At 43.1% G+C, this 19,958-nt stretch overlaps 1 protein-coding gene across 11 annotated transcripts in view; it reads right to left on the bottom strand.

Annotated features, from left to right (window-relative positions):
* The window catches only part of MYLK (myosin light chain kinase), a 247,068-nt gene that overhangs the window by 139,621 nt on the left and 87,489 nt on the right, over positions 1-19,958 (bottom strand). The window lies entirely within an intron of this gene.

Here is a 19,958-nt window from a genome sequence, read left to right as displayed (position 1 = left end):
GTATCACTCCTTCTGAACCTCTGGGCTTGCTGAGCCTCGTCTTACACAATTCAAATTCTTATAGACAACTTCGATTATCACACTCATAATTAGATAAAAACCTAACACTTAAACTGAAAATACCTTCTGCTGAGCTGAACTGGCTTATTATTTTTATTTAAAGAGTAAGCCCCTTTTGAAAAGTGATCCTTGATTTTATGTAACATCACAAAGCACATTTTAAAGCAAATATCCAGTCTGTAGTTTCATCTGCACCATCATTCCACTCCTATAATACCACGTGCACCTTTGAGACAGAGACCATCCCCTTGATTTCCGCCTCACTGACTAATGCAGCCCTGGAATTTCAAGGGCATGGACAACTTTCGGGAAGGAAAGAAATCTGGCGTAATAAATCTTGAGTTTCTAGCCAGTCATGGTTGGACCTGGAGAGAGAGACATACTTCACTGGCAGAAGAGATGGAACAGAGGGATCCTCCCTAAACAACGCACTTGGCAATGTCTCCTAACCCTTCAAACAGCAGAGTCTAGATGCCACAAGGCTCAAAAACTGGCTATAGATTGTACTGGAAATGTCCTGTCCTAGGAGGACTCTCCGAGAATATAAGGCAATTATGTTTAAAAGCAGAGAGGGGCAAAAGTGACCACAGGGTCCCAACAACCTGAGAACATCTCCACTTGGCTCCCTTGGCTTAACTGGTCTCTCCTGGCTGCTGCTGATCACCTGCTCCAATGCACGTCACCACACAAAGCATGCATTCTGCTTAGACTCTCCCAGGTGGCAGGCTGTGTGGGAGGGGGTGAGCAGGTGCAGCTTTGAAAGCAGGACCTTGTGGGCTGCCTGCATCAATATGGCCAGGAAAGTGTCTCTCGGATACGTCGAAAAATACTTGGCACAAGGGGCAGAGGGCAGCTGTGAGTTTGCTATCTGATGACAGAATGTCCCTCCCAGGCCCCACTGCCCAAAGGGACCCGAATCTGCATATAGAGAACTACGCCAGGTAAGAAATCAAAAGTTGCTCCTTGTGCAAAGTGTGTCTGACTGCCCACCAGGCTGAAAAACACAATCAAACATGTTCTCTTTAAATGTTTTCATTCTCTCTAAGACAATACCTGTACATACATGGTTAAAATATCAACTGGTACTGTAAGTCATTTAAAAAAAAAAAAGCAGGCCTCTGCTCTACCATTCCTACCCCTAATTTCAACTTCCTTGAGGCATTCATCTTCAATTCTTTTAGCCATTTCTTTTGGTATTTTTTTTTCTGTATTTCTAACCAACAGGCTTACACAACTACCATTTTATTCTTTTTAACGTTAGATATGACTTCTTAACTTCTCCATATGGAATACGAGCTTTCAGCTCTCAAATCTCCCCCAAAATGAACCCTTCTCCTACCCCCCAATAGCTACATCACAATTTTTATTATGTCAGTGTGTTAGGGTCTGCTTCATTTTAACTTTGCTCACTGCCAAGCTACGTAGTATATGACGATTACATTTTTCCTGGAGTTAATACCTGCCATACGTTTGGTTGGATTAGTTTTTTAAGAATCCAACCCTCTCAAGAGAACTATAAAATTCTTCTCAGCAATGGTCAAATGCATTAGATAATGAATTCAGCAGTGGCTTTTATTTTTTTCTTCTTTGGAGATACCCTCTTGGAACATTCTGTCATTGTCCTCCAATCTAAATGATGCTTTCTAGACTTGACGCACAGTGGTCCAGGGACCTTCCTTCCCATCCTCTGGGAAATTTCTTGGCAGATGCCTCCATTTTGGTTGAACACATCCTTCTCCAGTGGTTTCTTAAGAACGAATGCATGGAAGGTTAAATTTTTAAGCCTGGCATTTCCAAAAGTGTCAAAGTTCTACTTTATACTCAACTTACAGTTTACCTAGGAAAGGGATTGTAGTGGAAAATCTTTTTTTTCTTCAGAATTTTGAAGGGATTGCTTCCTGGCATTTGAAGGCAGTGATTCTGGCATCCAGTGTTGCTGTGAGAGGTACAGCGCCATGCTGATCCTTCCTCTACGACCTGGTGTGTGTGTTTTCCTCCCACACATGTAGAATCTTCTCTTTATCCCTGACAGTCCAGAACTCCATGATGACTACTCTCGGTGTGGGCCTTTGTTCACTCTCTGCATTGGACCCTTGGTAATAAGTCTTTTCATTATTGGCAATGTAAGTCTTTCAATTTTGAGGGATTTTTGTGTTTTGACAATCCTCTCTCCACTGCTTTTTACTGTGCTCTTTATGGAACTCTTGAGCTGGATATGAACCCTGCTGGACTGACTCTTTACATTTCTTTTCTGTTTGCACCTGTTTCCCCCTCAATCTTTTTGTTCTCTCTGGGGGATTTCCTTGACTTATCTTCCAACCAGTCTACTGAAGTTATTATTTTGGCTATTTAAAAAAATCTCCTTTTTTGGTTTTTCAAAACTGCTTTGAATATTCTCGTCTTCTTGTTTAATGGAAGCAACATCTTATCTGTGAGATAAGATGAAATTTCTTCAAAGTTTTCTGTAATCTTCTGTTTCTACTTGTCTTTTTGTCTTTTTCCTAACAGAGGCTTCCCTTGGACAGCTGATGACCCTTCCCTGACTTCATACACATGAGTGAAGAAATTAAAACTCTCAGCACACAAGTGGAGCCTTGTCGAGTTGTTGGACCTCCCAGTAGAGTGAATGGGTAAAAACTCTCAACTATCAATATCTGTCGATCTTGTCTCTTGAGATGATCAGTTTCCACAGAGAGGAATCTTCTAACTTCCTGCTTAGGTGGTGGTGTTGGGGACACAGTAATTAGGTCTGTCTACCAGTATCTGGGATTCTGGCTGAGGGAAGGCCATGAGAGGTCTCACTGCAATATGCCCCTCTCCCTGCTGACTACGACAACACCCCTGACTGCAGCTGTGCATGTGCCCAGCAGTTGAGAGCTGGTCAGGTTCAGTCTCTGCACAGAGAACCTTGGATCTTTCAGGTGTAGGGGAGGAGCAGTGGCCTGGCACATGGAGAACAGGAGGGGATTTGGGACCTAACTGCTCCTTATTCCATTTTTAACCAATCCTCCAGTTTTCAGCTTCACTCCACAACCCAGGCTTTGAAAGTATATGATGCTTCCAACTGTTCCAAGAAGGTTTACTTTTTCTTATTTCCCACTCCCTTAGCCACAGGCCTAGCACAACGCAGGAAGATAAAATCCAAGTCAGCCAATCATCTATTTGTTTTCCATCATCCATCAATTTGTTGACATGACTTGTCTGCTGTTGTCTCATTCTGTTTGTCCTCACAGATTTATAAATTTTCATTTTCTTTTAATAAAAACTCATGTTAAGGATAGTTAACATTTTAGAAAACCAGAAAATAAGTAAAGATATGGAGAAACTGAAATCCCTGTGTACTGCTGGTGAGAATGTAGAATGGTACAGCTACTATGCAAAACAGTATGGTGTTTCCTCAAAAAATTAAAAATAGAATTACCATGTGATCCAGCACTTCCACTTCTGAGTATAAACCCAAAAGAACTGAAAGCAGGGACATGAACAGATATTTGTACATCCATGTTCACATCAGAATTATTCACAGTAGCCAAAAGGTGGAAACATCCCAAGTGTCCATCAATGGATGCATGGATACATAAATATAGTAAATGTATACAATGTAATGATCATTCAGCTTTAAAAAGGAAGGAAATTGTGGCACATGCTACAACATGGATGAATCTTGAGGATATTAAGCTGAATGAAATAAGCCAGTCAAAAAAGGACAAATACTGTATGATTTCACTTATATAGAGTAATCAAATTCATGGAGATAGAAAATGGAATGGTGGTTGCCAGGGGCTGGGAGGAGGCGGGAAATGGGGAGTTGTTGTTTAATGGGTATAGAGTTTCGGTTTTATAAGATGAGAAAAGTTTGGGAAATGAGTGGTGGTGATAGTTGCACAACAATATGAAAACACTTAATACCACTGAACTGTATATACACTTAAACATGGTTAAAATAGTCAATTTTATGCTATGTATATTTTATACAATAAAAAAAATCAATGAGTTATATATAATGGATCTATTTTGAACATTGTTTTATTTCAATTATCTATATGTTTATCGCTTTTCCAAACATGACATTGCCTTTAGTACAACAGCTTTATGCTAGGTATTAAAATCAAGAAATAAAAGTTTGAAAACATGTAAATCAGACCAAAGTCACTTCTTGATTTTATAATTCTCCAATGGCTTCTCATTGCACTAAGACTAATACCCACTGACTGTGGCTCCCAAGACCCTAGGTGGCCTGGCCCCTGCCTATTTGTCTTCCCTCTCTGTCCTTGCCCACTGTACTCCTGCCAAATGAGCCTTCTCCCATCACCAGGAAATAAGATGGAGACAACTGGTTGCCCACCCTGGAGTGGCTCCTGGTCTGCAAGACGACAGGGCCACGCAATTGACCAGAGCACGCATGATCAGTGCCACAGAAGAGGCATGGACAGAGGACTAAAGGAGCATGGGGAGGATGGGGGAGCCCTACAACGGTGCAGCTGCTGTGAGCTGAGCAGGACTCCAAGGGCCACCTCCCAATACAGCGTCAGCCCTAAGGGAGCTGGGGTAGGGTGGCTGAAAGATCTGGGTTCGTAAGAACCAGCCACTCAAGTTTGACTAGACAGGAGATGGTTCCCAGCAGCTCTGCCGACTTTGTGGCAGCCCCCTCAGGGTCCCCATCCTGGGATGGGCTCAAGGAGAGGTGAACAGAGTCGGATCCCAGGCCAGGGCAGTGAAAGCACAGCCTAGGAGGAGCCTTGAGGCTCCTTCTCCTCCAACCTCTCTCCACAAACAGTCCCAGTGTAATCGGGGGAGTGCTTTGCAGCCACTTCTGCCTGATTTATTGCTCCTGCCAACTGAGTTGCACGCAGTGCAGTTCTTGCACAAGCTATTGTTCAGGAATTTTAGGGCAGTGCCCCAGGGGACACAGGAAAGAGAGAAGAAACAAACGCCAGGACCCTCATAGAAGGTCCCACGGTGAGCAAGTCTGTGCGTGCCGTGCTTGTCTGGGTGTCTGTTGGTGGCAATGTTGGGGGCAAGGAATGCCAAGGGGGTTTGAGTCCTAGTTCAAAACACACATTTAAAGCATATTTAGACTTCCTAGTCCAAGCCATTGAAATTTCTTTTCTGAAGAAGCATCTGGAAAACTGGAGGGAAAAGTTGCCCAGTTATTTAGTGAAAACAAAACTCAAAATTTCCTTTCCCCTCTCCTGCCAATGTCCTTTTCAACTATGTGATCCTCGGGGATCCGGGGGGCTGGGGCCCAGCTGAGCTGGCACCAAGCACATTCATCCCCAGAGGAGGCCGGCCCCACACACGGCAGCTATAATCACTAGCTAGAAGGCTAGGGTATCTCCCCACCCCCCAAAGCTGTGTGCTCAGCGTCCTTAGAGCCTGCTTCCACCCGACCAACCCCTGGCTGGTGGAGGAAGATTCAAAACCAGCCCATATCCCAGATTACTACAAGAAAAGCAGACCATCCAGACCACCCAGCTCAGAGAATTTCAGGTGTAGCCCATGCAGCTGCTAGACATGAGTGAATGTGCTGGCAGCACCAGGGTCACCCTAATAAGTAAGGTCTTTTTTTTCACATGAAAAATATCTTCATAACCAGAGAGTGGGCCATGATGACCCTGACAGGGCTAGGTTCAAGCCCATGCGACTGCCCACAAAATACAGGGATAGCTTCTAGAAAATTGAATTTTCGAAATGATTACTTAGATTAATTTTTGATAGGTAATACAATCACATGATTTGAAACCTTAAAAGCATAGGTATAAAATAATAGGTAATGACAAGTCTCTTTCCACTGCCTGTCCCTTACCAGGCCAGTTACTACCCACCATATAAGTATGTATTTTTTTAGTTTCTAATAAATAAGGTCTTGACTGAATTAAGCAAGTCAGCTATACTCACCTCCAGGCCTGAGGAATGGGGAAGAGGTAAGATGGGTTTGTCAGTCGCCTGGAGAGTGTCATGAAGTGGCAGGGAGAAGCAATTGTCATGGAAGAATGGTGCCTGTGGGGTGCTTTTGGGGAGGCAGGCTGTTGGGAGATGGTGCCGGAAATGATGGCTTGGTTCTTACTTTGTGTTGTGAAAAAGGGTCAGCTTCAGGTTGGGTATCCGAAAGGTGCGTAAACTTCTTATGCCCCCAGAGAGCCCACTCTAGCCCAGAAAAGCTTGACTCTTTCTGTCATGACCACTCACTTTTTTAGGGAGCCCCTAGCCTCTGGGAATTCTGGTAACACTTCCTGCCTCTCACTGACTTCCCATGGCAGCCGCTTCACCGACACTGGAGCCCACCCCGGCCTGAGCAGGACAGGGAGCTCTTGCTCCAGGAGCCAAGGGGAGGCAGGCCAGTCTGCAGCCCAGAAGGATCGGGGCTGCCTGGGGCTGAGAGCCCGTTACTCTCAGAGGCAGGATGCAAGCGTGAGCGCAGTGTTTATTCCAAAGTTGTTTTCTGTCAAGAGCCTCTCAGCTGGGTCCAGGGCCAGGGACAGGCTTCCATTTCCAAGGTTGGTGTTTTTCCCTTCCTTTGGCTGGACAGGGAGAAGTGGAAAAAACCAGCACTGCCTTGGCCCTCGGCTTCTTTGGAGCTGATTTTGCTGCCCCTGGCAGAACCTCCCCTAGAGTAGACGTGCGAGCCACGAATGCAGGCCGTGGCAGAGTCAGAATCCTCATCTCTGCCCAGCTGGGTCACTGGACCCGTGTAACTCACCCAGGCCTCCTCTAAGGCGAAGACCCCTGACAGCACTTGGGGCTCAGGCCACTGCTGCTCCTGCCCCCACCCCACACCTTGGCCACAGAGAACCTACCTCTCTAAGTACACCTGCAGATGGGGTACTGGAGATAGTGCTCCATCTCTAAATAGGTGGTACTTAATTAAAAAGCTAAAAAAATATCTTCCAGCCAGGACTAAATGCCAATACAATGGATTCTCAGTTATCTCTCTGCTGCAAAGGAAATAACTGTAGTTCTATTTCTATTTGTATATAAGAGATATCACACATCAGATTTATCCTCTTAATTTTGTCCTTTTTAAAAACACTCACCACACACTGTTAAGTGAACAAGACAGATACCCTAGAGTCTTATAGCTAGTGGAACCCAGCGAGGAGCAGTTCCAAGATACTACTGCCTTCCCCTCTCTGCTCCTTCCTCCAGGACCACTCGCTCCCCTTTGAGAGCCTCCCCAATTATCCAACCCCTTCTGAGCTCTCTCACCTCCCAACTTTCTGCACTTACACTGTTATCTAAAGTGATAACATTTTAAAAGCCAGCAGACATTTATCTGATCACAGGGCAGGCTGTTTAAAATCAGGCCTGTTCCAGAAAATCTGGGGCAAACTAATCACCATTACATCACCTTTCATATTTCTTTCTGCCCTATGGCAAGCACAGTGACCAGATTTTCCATGCAGAATCACCACACATTATCTGACAAGAGATTCATGGGCAGCCTCCAGGTGCAAGAAGCAGTCGGTGTTAAAAAGTCTGAACATCAAAATCTTGGAACTCCAAAAGGATATTTGGATGACTTTACTGGAAAAAAAATGAGACTTTTAAATCAAATGGCTCACAACAATGTGAGATGACAGCACCTATATCAGTAACATGGGTTATGCTGCTGCCTTTTCCAGGCACATTTGGCACAACTCCCTACAAGACTGGGTTACTCAAGAGGGGGAACTAGACATTACACCTATTTAGAAGCTGTCTCCATGTCCAGCATGACTAAGTCCACTACTGAGCGGATGGTTGACTGATGCCTCTCCTCTCTACTCTTTATGTCCCAGCTCAACTGTCATGTCAGAAGGCCCTTTCATTCTTGTCCCAAACGAGGTCACGCTGCTATGTGCTCATGGCACCTCATGTTCTTTCTTCAGTGGGTCTCATCACAGTTTACAATTCTTCCATCTGCAGTTACTCCTGCCTGCCTCACAGCACTAGACCGTAACTGCTTGTGGAAAGACCTACACAGGTTTGGCTCACCAGTGAATCATCAACTCCCAGCACACTGCTTGCCATGTAGTAGGTGATCAACGAGTATTTTGAAATTAATGACCTGATCTCTCTGGGAGGTCCCAGGACTTCATATTTCTCCTTTGCACCAACTTTTTTTTACTAATTACTTGAATGAAGACTGCAAAGCTGCTCATGAGAACTAAAGTTGGCATCAATACTGGGGGCACAACATGTGGGCTAACAGAATCAACATCCTAAAAGAACAAAGGTCCAAATGAATAGAAATTTGGCAGAGAACAAGTATCGTGAAGGTTCTAAATCATCAACTAGAAATAATTGGAGTGGCAGGGGCAGCTCATGTGTCAAAGGAGCTGGGCGAGAGTCTCCTAAACATTATTCAGTCTTAAGATGCATTAATAGAGCATAGTGTGCAAACAAGGAGGGGGCAGCCCCATTCTGTCCCACCACCACTGACAGGATGCTCCCAGGTACAGATGTCACATGTTAACAGGACACTGATGAAGGGGCTCATGATCTGTGAGGTGATGACCATGCCCACTGCCCTCCTGGCACCTTGCAGGTGCTCAACAGTTGTTTACTGAAGGAATATAAAGGCTAGTTGATGGAAGGAGGTATATTTAGCCTGAAATAAAACATGCCACAAGGAGGACATACCTGTCTTCAAATATATGAAGAGCTCTTGCATTAAAGATTCTATCTGCTGCATAGCTCCAGAACAGGGAAGAATAGGTCCAAAATCTAAGCAGACTTAGGCTGATACAAAAAAGGATAGCATGACTGAACAACGAAAGGGACTAAGTGTAACATGACAGATCCCCAACCCTGGAAGTGCTCATAAGGAGGCTGGAGGACCACCTTGGTGGGATGTTGTCAAGGGAAACTTCATACCCTCTGAGATGCCTTTCACCCCAAATCTTAGTCTTCTAAGAATTTACAGAGTTGAATGCATAAAGGTGAGAATGAACTTGAAAGAAATATTCCATTTATACTGTGAATAACCTTTGTGCTACAAATACAGAGCTTGGAATGATCTGTTCCTTGAAGAGTTTAATGAATTCACCCACAAAACTATCTGGAGCCAGCATGTTTTCAGATGTTTCCTCAACCTTCCAGTTTCTTCCACTAGACTTTTCAGGTTTTCAATTTCTTTTTTAGTCAATTTTGGTAGTTCCTGTTTTCTTAGAAAAAAATATTTCTTTCAAGATTTCTAAATATATTATCAGAGTTGAATGTGAAAATCTCTTTTTTGTCAACTCCAGATCAGTGGTTAGAGTCTCATTTCTAAATTTTATGTGTATTTTCTGTTTTTCTTTGATTGGTCTAGTGGGTTTGCCTAGTTCCTATTTTTAAGACTAATCCTTAAATGTATTCACTAATATCATTTTTCTACTTTGTAATGAATTAATTTCTTTTATATAAAAATCTTGCTTCTGCTTTCCTTTGGTTTGTTTTATTATTTGATTTTTGTGAGCTGAATGTTTGGTTCATTAATTTTTAGTATTTTTTGTTCAATAATAAAAACTTTAAAGGCTATGAAGATACCTCTGATATTGGCTTTAGCCAGTTATAAACTACTCAAAAAGCAAGACTGTTTTCATATCTAGTAGCTATTACCAGTTAGAAAAGATCTACATGTGCATATGCACGTGTACACAAACACACACACACACAAACACACACACACACACCATCTAGGAATAAACTTAAGATATGCAAAGGTCCTATGTAACGAAAGTTTAAAAACTTTCTAAACAACATATGAGAAGTCTTGAATAAATAAAGAAAAATACTTTATCCCTAGCTTAATAGTAATCAGTGGGATCATACTGTTAAATAAGGAAATGTTAAAAAACCATAATTAAAGTCATTTTGGTTCTGATACAAAAATAAACACATTATTAATAAAGCAGTACCAAATATCCAAATGCAATCTCTATACATGTGCCTTTAGTACATGGTAAAAAAGTGCCTTTAAATGAATGGGAAAAATAATGAATTACTGAGTAAATATGGATCGTTTGAAAAAACCATATTTAAGAGCCCTACCTCACACTACACACAGAAACATCCACTTTGATTAAAATGTTAAAAGTTAAAAAAATAGCTAGAAGAAATGCATATATAATCTTAGAGATTCCAAGTGATACCATTGGCAGAAACCATAACGACACTTACTCACTTAAATTTAAACTTTTATACAAAAGTAAAATTATGACCAAAATGAAACAAATGAATAATATTTGAATTATACATAGAAAACAAAGGTGGAAGTTCTTAATATATAAAAAGTTTATATGACTAAATAAAAAAGTACATAAGGAAAAAAATAAAGGGTATGGGCAGTAAGTTCATGAGGCAGCCAAACACATAAAAAAAGTTTAATTTAGTAAACTGACTATACTTCAATTTTTAAAAAGTTTAATTTAAAATTAATCAAGCAAATGTGAAATAAAATGTGATATTGTTCATTATCACAGTTTGTTAATTTCATAGGTAAAGTGATAACCAATGCTTATGAGAATATGGGAAAATTAAATTCTATAAACACTGATGATGTAACAATTTGAATTTCATTTTTCTTACCTATGAAATTAGCAGATCAAAGCTGATCTTATGAGGCTGTCTTAACAATTTGGAAATAGCTATCAAGAGACTTAAAAAGATCCAGTAAACTCTCCAAGGAAGACATACAAATGATCAAAAAGCACATGAAAAAATGTTCAATATCACTAATTATCAGAGAAATGCAAATCAAAACTACAATGAGGTATCACCTCACACCAGTCAGAATAGCCGTCATTCAAAAATCCACAAATGACAAATGCTGGAGAGGCTGTGGAGAAAGGGGACCCCTCCTACACTGCTGGTGGGAATGCAGTTTGGTGCAGCCACTATGGAAAACAGTGTGGAGATTCCTCAAAAGACTAGGAATAGACTTACCGTATGACCCAGGAATCCCACTCCTGGGCTTGTACCCAGAAGGAAATCTACTTCAGGATGACACCTGCACCCCAATGTTCATAGCAGCACTATTTACAATAGCCAAAACATGGAAACAACCTAAATGTCCATCAACAGGTGACTGGATAAAGAAGAGGTGGTATATTTATACAATGGAATACTACTCAGCCATAAAACCCAACAACATAATGCCATTTGCAGCAACATGGATGATCCTAGAGAATGTCATTCTAAGTGAAGTAAGCCAGAAAGAGAAAGAAAAATACCATATGAGATCGCTCATATGTGGAATCTAAAAAACAAAAACAAACAAAAACAAAGCATAAATACAGGACAGAAATAGACTCATGGACAGAGAATACAGACTTGTGGTTACTGGGGGGGGGTAGAGGGTGGGAAGGGATAGACTGGGATTTCAAAATTGTAGAATAGATAAACAAGATTACACTGTATAGCACAGGGAAAGATACACAAAATGTTATGATAAATCACAGAGAAAAAAATGTGACAATGAGTGTGTATATGTCCATGAATGACTGAAAAATTGTGCTGAACACTGGAATTTGACACAACACTGTAAAATGATTATGAATCAATAAAAAATGTAAAAAAAAAAAAAAAGATCCAGTAAGTCTAATATTTGTTTCAGATACCAGGAGGGTAAGGCAGAGGGCAGATGCGAACTGGGGCCCAGAGAAGGATTCTTGCTCAGAGAATTATCAAAGATGTCTGTGATGATGGATGTAAGTTTATGTAAAAGATCAAATATTATCAAGCCAAATGTCCCAAACTTAGTCTATTTAAAATAACTCTCCAGCCAGGTGGGAGCCACTGGGAATGGAAGCTGGTGGGGGCCTCAGAGGTGGAAACAACACCACGTCCCAGAAGGAAAGTTCCCTCAGCAGTGTCTAAAGGAAGGAAACTATGAAGCTTTGAAATACGCATTTTTTTTTAATGTAAAAGGTAAATTTTGGATGCCAGATCAATTCAGAGGAAGAAAAGGATACTGATACTATTATACTGAAACCAGGATGAAAACAATGAAGGAATTTCTCTGCTCATTAAAACAGAGAAGCCAAAATAAGAAGCATACCCTTTGTTACATCTGGTCCACTGGACCAGCTTTACCCTCCAAGAACACTGGAGAAAATGGATGAGTTCTGTTTTTTAATATGAAAAATAATTTTCTAGCTCTAAGTTATTTTGGAAGAAAAGTTTAATTGAACAATTATGGGCTGAGAGCATAATCTATTTTAAGAACTGTTCTAAAGCATAAAAAATTAATTAAAATTAAACAATTATTGTACAAAAGGATGAAATATTATACAACTATTAAAAATTATAATCTTGAGGCATACGAGAAAACATTAATTAAATATTAGTTTATATGAAAAGGCAACTCATAAAACTAGTTATTTAATATGTATAATACAATGTTGAATAACCATATATATTCTTCCTGTTATAAAAGAAGAAACATTAAAAGGAAATATACAAAAATGTAAACAGCTGCTATTTCTGGTGGTAAGATTGTTTTTTCTATACTTTTCTGTATTTCCAAATTTTTTTACAGTGAATATATTTTACTTTCTTGAATAACACCAAAAAATTGAAAACTGACTGAAGTTCAAATTATGCGAATTTTCTAGGAGCACATTTTTTGGGGGAAAGTAAATTAAAAAAGAGAATGGCTGTGACTAACAGTCCCCTCAGAGAGGAAGGCTGAGGGAATGGCATGCCATACTTGTCTGTAAGAAAATCCGGCTGAAATCGGCATGGCTGGTGACCAAGTGGAATAAGACCAAATGGGCTGCGGCTGGAGCAGGGCTGGGAGCATTCTCCACGGAAGGCCCTTTGCAGCAGAGGGGCTGAGGCTTCCGAATGGGAGCTTTGAACAATGTCCTCATTCCCTAGCTGCTGGCCAGCAGGAAAGGACTTCAAAGGACAACCAAATCCATCCATCACTTGTCCAGCAGGCAGCCCACACCCGTACCCACAGAACCTCGCATTGGTTAACTCATCCTGCAAGGATGCAAGTCAGTGGTTAACTCCAAGCCCTGAGAGAAATAGCCACTGGCAGTCCTGGCCAAATCCTCTCTCAGATTTAACTGCTTTCAACCTTTGAGCTGGAGTCTGGACCTGGGCAGAGCCACCACCCATCCCCAGCTGAGGCTGCCAGGGCTTTGGCAGAGTCCCGGGAACTGAGTTCTGTCCATGGAGCGAGACAGCTCTGGGCATGGAAAAGCAAGGGGAGGCTGGGCGCCAGGCTCTTCTCCAGCTGTTTTCAATAAGGCTCCACTTCTGAGGTTGCTGGCAGACCTCCGGAAAGATCTGAACCAACCTCACATAATGTTTTCCATCAAACCCGCAATTAAGTAATATTCTCTTAACTCATGAATTGCACACGAAACCTTTTTCCTATCACTTCTCAACTCCTCTCCTAAGCAACCTACCAGCAGGTCAGGCTGGGGTTACAGTGCTTTTGCAGGGTCAGCGGAGACCACAGCATAGGCCTCCCAAGGCCATTACCACACCTCCTCCTGCTGCACAAGGATGGAGGGGGTGGACATCTGGCCTCACTCTATATACACCACATTATACACATCATTTCATTTAATCCTCCCAATGGTCCTGGAAGGTCAGCATTACTATGCTAATTTTACAGGTAATAAAAATGAAGTTCAAAGAAGATAAGTAATTTGTACAAGTTCCTTGAATTCATGCTTTTTCCACTCCAGCCTTTCAGGGAGGTCAAACAGGCTCATAGGCAAGAAAGTTCCAGATATCAAAAAGCTATTCCAAGACCATCTCATCTTTTGGCAAGATACTTCGCCACTCCTCCCCTCCATCCCCAAAGTATTCTTGAGAGCACAGTGAAGCACCACAGCCTTATTTTGTAATTGAATAAATTAATGACTTCTGCAATGACCTAGGATGGATCTCACTTTCTCCATGAAGTCTTCTGAGAGCTTCTTGACAATAGCTTTTGTCACACATTTTATAGTATTTTATACTCTGACCAAAGAGCATTGGGTCTTATTCACTGACTAGGGGCTGTTCATGCACTCACTTGACAAAGGCTTACAAAGGACCGTTCCCTGGTCCTGTGCTAGACATTTGTAAGAGATACATAGATGATTAAGTGGTCTCAACTCAGCGAGCACCTAATCTCAGAGAGGAGCCGGAGAAGCCAGATGCAACAGGAAATCTTATAAGACAAGTGTGCACACCCAGATTTGACCACCCTGATCAATGCTTAGGGAATAGGAACTGAGTCTTCAGTGTTTCCTGCTCACAGGATGCAGCCCTGTATCTGTTGCCTCCCTCTGTTAGAGTCAGTACAGTTGGCACAGTCCCTGTCTGAGGAAGCTCCCTCTCTACTGGGGGAGACAGTATCCACTTCTAAAGGTTCCTCCTTGGGACCCAATGAAGACAAAGTGACAAATACACTCTGAGTAAGAATATGATTCAAATGGGAAGATTAAAATTGATAAATATGTGGGCTAGGACCTGATGTGTGGAGAAGAAGAGAGAAAAAGTAGAACAAAGAGCCGTTCCAGACTTGACCCTGTATGACTGGGGGAATCTACAAGCCTGAGACTAGGAAATTGAGCCCACCCCTATGTCAGTCAGTGTCAGACACAGGGACAAGGCAGACGGCCCCGAAGAATAAGGCAGAGGGCAGATGCAAACTGGGGCCTAGAGAAGAATTCTGGCTCAGAGAGCTGTTTGGCAGATACAGAAAAGGCTCAGGCTATGAGCTGAGGCAGGAAGAAGCTGGTGGAGACAAACTGACAAAGTTTGCAGCTCACAAATCAGAGAGCTAAGTCTCATCCCTTATTGAAGGCAGCGCGAGCCAAAGACTAGGCTTTTGGAAAGTGTTAATGCTTAAAAATGCCCAAAGCCATGGAATCTAAAAAACAAAAACAAACAAACAAACAAACAAAAAACAAAGCGTAAATACAGGACAGAAATAGACTCATAGACATAGAATACAGACTTGTGGTTGCCAGGGGGGTGGAGGGTGGGAAGGGATAGACTGGGATTTCAAAATTGTAGAATAGATAAACAAGATTATACTGTATAGCACAGGGAATCACAGAGGAAAAAATGTGATAATGAGTGTGTATATGTCCATGTATGACTGAAAAATTGTGCTGAACACTAGAATTTGACACAACATTGTAAAATGATTATAAATCAATAAAAAATGTTTAAAAAAATGCCTAAAGCCTTTGTCCCCATAATCTCTCTACTGAAAACTAATCAACCCCAAGGAAATGATATTAATTCTGAAATTGAAAGCTTCATGTATAAAGATGTTCACCAGAATTTAATTTATAAATGGAAGTACTGGAAACCACCTAGATAACCACCAATGGAGGAATGATTCAGTAAAGTGTAGCATATCAAATTTAATGGAATATTAACCATTAAAGTTATATTGACAGAGTGATTTGAAAAATATGTTGGGTGAAAAAAAGCAGGATACAAAACAGTATAAAGGATTTTTAGATTGTTCTAGGACAGTATAAATGATTTTTAGAGCGGTGCTATGGACTGACCCGTGATCCTGATCATATTACTAGGATAATGCCTACCATTTCATTGGGGAACGACTCTGTGTCGGCACACTTCTGCTACTGCATCACCTTTCCCCTTCAATACTGCTGTGAAGTAGGAATCATCATTCCCAGCTCACTGCAGAGCTTAGAGAACAGATCTCCTGGCTGCAAAGCCTGTGCTCTTTCTACTCTTACCACTGCCCTATGGCACGGAGGTTCTTGGTTCCCTATCTTGATGTTTTATGATCATTTGAACCCTGGCAAGTCCAAGTTTACAAGCACAGGGCTGACCATTGCTCCCTGAAGAAGGCAAGATGAACTAGGTCTCCCAGAGGCACTTACCCACATTCTGTCACAGCTAGAATCTGGTCTCCCCACCCACACCTTTGACCCCTGAGGCTTCGGAGAGATCACGCCTCTCCCCTGACTAGGGGACACTGAGAGATTCAGGCAGCATGACCAAATGTAGAACAGAGAGATCTCAGGGCCACAGGGAGATGAGCTGAAGAGCAACCGGAGGGGCCTGCACTGGTTTAGGAACGAGGAAGGGCAGACGGCCAGGGGATCTGAGTTTTGGGTCTGGGGGGCAGGGATCACAGAGCAGAGGACAATGACAGAGCCAGGATCCTCCACTCTTCAGCCCAAATAGCATCTCTTACTGCCTTGAAAACGCAGATACTTCCCCTTACTTAGGCATGGGAAATGGGGACATATCCACAGGTTCATACCAGAGCAGAGCTCCTACTGGTTATGTCCTGTGATTGCATCTCCTGAGCAAATGAGTTCACCTTGGTTGGACAGACTGGGTCTTGTTCCTGACCGTGATTTTTAGGAAGCTTACAGTCACACTTGAAATCCATCTCTATCAACTCTACAAGACTATATGGCATTTATTTCTACGTGCTCAGAAATCTGTGTACCCCAGATCTGTTTTTCCCACCCTAACTTTCCTTCTGCTCTTTTCTGATCCCTTGTCTCCACCTCAGGAGAGGATTCAAAGCACTATAAAATTCAAGCTATATGGGGGCAATATCACCCTTAAGGGGGTGAAAACTGGTTTGGGAAGGAGGGGCAAAAAGTCTTACTCTTTTTATCTATAAAGCACTATATACATTCACATACAGTTCATGAAAACAGCGTATATCCAACTGATCTCTATGAGTCACCAACGTGCTTGAGCAATAAATACCTTTCCCAGTCTGAGATTGTCAGACACATCATTCCCAGAAGTAAATTACACAGGACATGGAAGTCCAGTCCCCTCCTCCTCATCCACCGCCTCAGCCACACCCACATCTTCCCCCGTGTGCAGCTGAAACCTGCAGCCCTGACCTTTGCTTCCACCTCTCCAGGCCAATAATCTCACTTCAGTGGCTTGAAGAAGAACCTGCGTAGGGATAGTGTGTTCAGATGCAGATTCTGTGGTCTCACCTCAGTGGGATTGGGATGGGACCCTCCAGGCACCCTAGTGGGTTCTGATGGACCCCACTTTGAGAAACACTCTCTACATAGCATCTCCACCAATGATTCTGGCACCTAGGTGTCCAGATTTCACCCCAAACTCCAAAAAGCCTCATGCCATGGCTGTTAAAAATGAAGGCATTAGGGTGGGGTGCTGATTGATTTGACTTTATTATAAGAGCTTTGCCCTAGGTAAGTTGTTAATCAAGCACAATGTTCATTACGTGTGGGGAGGGGGATCTACCGGCTCTAGGTCATTATGTTCACCACTTCCAGAAACCAGTGTCTCCCCTCTTCTCTCCGGACTTAACTGTAGCAAGTCTCCCTGGCCCCACAGAGCATGGCACTGAATGGGGTGGTATCTGACCCCAAGCAGCCTGGCTGTGGGGGCTGCAGCCACAGAACCAGTCTCCACAGCCTCAAGCTCCCCTCCCTGCTCATGGATGAGGCAAGGCCAGCATGACCGGCCTTGGAAAGTATGTTCAGGTGCCTGGGTCCCTCAGCCTCATGCCTTTTCCATCAGGATCCAGATTTGATTTGCTTTTCCTTGCCTTCCTGGCTCCAGCTCCTCCAGGCTTATTTTTCACTCCCCTGTCAGGCTTCCCAGGGTTGGAGAGGCTGGGTGAGCCAAGTCCTTCACACTTCACGGGCCCTGTGCCAGCCGCCTACACTCCAGCACTCTGTGGGCCCCCACCCTACTCCCTCCAGGTCAGCCTGCCCTGATCCTGCTGGAGTTTTCTGAAGGGGATGGACCTGCATCTCCTAGAGGAGCAGGTCAGAGACCCTGTGTGTCACCCAGTGAGAGAGCACGAGAGGGCCCATTTCTCAGCCTCACACCACTCAGCCAGTGCTGTCAGGACACAGGATATCTGCTCACATTCCTGTGTCCCACTCACTCTCATTTCAGAGTGTCCTCAAGCAGAGGTGGGGGACAGGGAGCAAAGCTGAAGGAGCCATCAGGTCTGACATCCCACCTCCCCAGAAGGCATCCCAGCACTCGATGCCGGGGTGTGTGGAATGAGTGTGGAGGGGTTGGTTCACAGCCTCAGCGATTGAGAGTGGGAATCTCTTGAATGGAGGGATGGCCTCTTGGTCCTCTGTCATCCTTTTATCCCAGGGGGCACCAAACACCCTGCCTAGAGATACTATTTGCTGAACTCAGTCAACCTGCAAACCATCGACTCAGGTCAGCCTTCCTGAGTGTCACAATTTCACGTACGCTGGGGGTGAGTTGGTGGGCACACTAATACCACTAGGTCTCTACTCTAAAACCTTGTTTAAGTTTTATGTTTATGGAATTGTGGAATGCAAGAGCAGGAAGAGGCATCAGAGTCATCCAGTCCAACCTCTATTTATAGATGAGGAAACTAAAGCCCAGAAATCAGAGCAAATTAGAGACAAAGACCCAGATCTATGACCAGCAGCCCAACCCTCCTGCTAGTGTCACACCATTGGTCCTAAGAGAAGCCAACTCTCCGTGATAACCAGCAAACTGCCAAGCAAAGATGCTTGCGAAGGACGGCATTTTAGCATCACTAGGCTGACTACAGCGCCCTAGTGTATTTAAATGCATCCTTGTTAGCTATGATCTAACCACAGGCCTTACTGAATACCTGCCATGGCAGGGTACCCTTCTAGATGCTGTGAAGAACACAGAAATGAGTAAGAAATCACTCCTAATGGGCTTTCATTTTAGTGGCAAGCACGTAAATAACCAGAACATGAAGCCAAAGGTAAACACTGTAAGAAAGCCCCAGGTGATTCAGAAGGAAGGAGACCATAACTGGCAGAGAGAAGCAGGGGGGGCTCCCTGGTAGAAGTGACTTCTGGAAGAGCCTGGGTAGCACCCTTGTATATTTGGGATCCAGATTCCAGTTAGAAATATGACAGAAGTCAGAGAGGCAAAGCCTAAGAACTGCTCAGAGATGGTGGGCCCAGGTCATAGCGCAGTTGGGAAGAGCACTGATCCAGGAGCCTAGCCCCGAGCTGTGGACAACACTGCATGCCAAGCCGGGAGCCTGACCCCAAACCACGGAAGGCTTCTGGGCTGAGGATAAGTGCTCAAAGAAGAACCCCGCAGTAGACAAAGCCTGGAAGGGGCTGAGTGAGGAGTACCTGGGACCCCTGGCAGGTTAGCCCAGCCCCATGGCAGGGTCTCATCCCTCAGGGGGTGCTGACCACTCTTCAGCTCCGCTGTCCATGAGTGGATAGGCAGAGTCAACTCATAGAAGGTAATTAGAGACCCGACCTCATCCTTCAGCCTAGTTCTCCCAGAGAGCGCTGTGCCCTGGGAGTCACTGGGCCTCCATTCATACATTTCAGTCCATTTAATTCTGCCTCTCCCTTCCCAAGAGCTTAGAAATGGGAGACAGAGTAATTAGCACTTTCTCCCTTCTACTAAACCTAGAAGGGCTTTGTACACTATAACATGCTATCCAAATGTATAGTATATCATTAAAAATCTGTCCATTGATAGATGAACGGATCAAGAAAATGTGGTGTGTATATATATATACACAATGTAATATTACTTAGCTATATAGAAGAAAGGAAATCCTGTCATTTGTGACAACATGGATGGACTTGGAGAGTACTGAGTTAAGTGAAATAAGTCTGACAGAGAAAGACAAATACTATATGATTTCACTTACATGTGGAATCTAAAAATGAGCTCATAGATACAGACTGGTGGTCAGTGAGGGTTGGGGGTGAAATGGGTGAGGGGAGTCAAAAAGGTACAAACTTTAGGTTATAACATAAATAAGTCCTAGGGATGTAATGGTAGCATGGTGACCACAGTTAGTTAATAACACTGTATTGCATATTTGAAAGTTGCTAAGAGAGTAGATCTTAAAAATTCTCATCACTAGAAAAAATTTTTGTACTATGGTGATGGGTTTTAACTAGACATTGGGTGTTTATTTTGCAACTTATACAAATATT

The sequence above is a fragment of the Vicugna pacos genome, chromosome 1 (genome assembly GCF_048564905.1).
Source record: "Vicugna pacos chromosome 1, VicPac4, whole genome shotgun sequence".
Classification (NCBI taxonomy): Eukaryota; Metazoa; Chordata; class Mammalia; order Artiodactyla; family Camelidae; genus Vicugna; species Vicugna pacos.
Note: the sequence above shows the minus strand (reverse complement) of the source record. Positions and strands in the feature narration are given on the sequence as shown.